The sequence below is a fragment of the Fukomys damarensis genome, unplaced genomic scaffold (assembly GCF_012274545.1).
Source record: "Fukomys damarensis isolate Sample0158 unplaced genomic scaffold, DMR_v1.0_HiC HiC_scaffold_27, whole genome shotgun sequence".
NCBI lineage: Eukaryota > Metazoa > Chordata > Mammalia > Rodentia > Bathyergidae > Fukomys > Fukomys damarensis.
The window spans coordinates 3,355,541-3,356,806 of record NW_022900939.1 but is presented as its reverse complement, the minus strand read 5'-3'; positions in this window follow the sequence as shown (position 1 = coordinate 3,356,806).

Sequence of the window (1,266 nt, the reverse complement as noted above, 5' to 3'; positions counted from 1 at the left end):
GAGCAGCACCTGGCAGGACCAACGCTGCCACTGGGGGAGGACAGCCGGGCCAAAGCAAGTGGGGCTGGCAGCGGGGTTCCGTGCTGGGCCTGGGCCAGCCTTGAACCATGGCCAGCAGGGAGCTCTGTGTCCTCTCCTGCGCCCCCAAAGGCACACCATCCCTGTGCCTAGCCAGGGGAAGACTGCAGACCTGGGGAGGGGTCGCCCTGTGTCACTGGCCACTCAGGCCCTGGGGTGGTGGTGATGGTGGTGATGGTGACGGTGACGGTGACATAAATGGAGAGAGAGTCTAGAAACCAGGCAGGGAAGAGGAAGAACACACCATGACATCTTAGGACCTGGGAGGGGCCCGGTCTCCTCAGGGGTGGGCCTGGGCCAGGCTGAGGGCATCAGGGAAGCTGCAGGCCCACCCTGCTCCACCTATAAATGCTCAGGCCATGTGGCCCCAACCAGCGCAAGGTCTGGCCTGGCAGCCCTGAGCAGGGGCCAGGGGAGGCTCCAGGGATTGTGCTGCTCCCCCAGACCACATCAGGGCCCACAGCCACTGGGTTCCTTGTCCAGTTGCTTCCAGCTCAGAATCCACAGAGAAAAGGGGTCTGCGAGCCGTTGCATTTCTGGACTCTCAAGAGCACTGAGCCCAGCACTTTCAGGAGCACTGTATTCAGCAGTTTCAGGAGCACTATGTTCAGCACTTTCAAGAACACTGTGTTCAGCACTTTCAAAAGCACTCAATCCAGCACTTCCAAGAGCACAAAGTCCAATTCCTTTCAATAACAGGAATCCTGGCACCCAGGATACACAGCTGTTTGGAGGCAAAGTCGGAGCATAGCTTCTGACTGGGGCTGGGCTTCCCGTATCACCAAGGCATCCCTGCCACGTGCCGGGCGAGGGTGGTAAGGATGGCACTCGTGTGACCGGCGCCAGCGTGCCGCCTGTCCTGAGCTCCCTTCCCATCGCACCAGGGCCCACACAGCGCGCAGGCCTCCGCCCAGGGCCACACATCAGCCAGAGACTGACGGCTTCCGGCTGAGCTGCAGGTCCACCGACAGCCACAAGAGGGCGGGCCACGCCCGCGACCACCGCACAAAGACGGGTCCCCAGCCTGGCAGTGTCCGGGAATGGGGTGCGGGAGGGCAGTGCCTCCTCACACTTTGCGGTCGGCTCCCTGGATCCCGAGACGGGTCCCTGGGAGGAGTCCGAGCCATTGGGTCACAGCGCAGGAGCGGGCTGGGCAGCCACGGAAGGGGACCACGGAACGCCCACGGC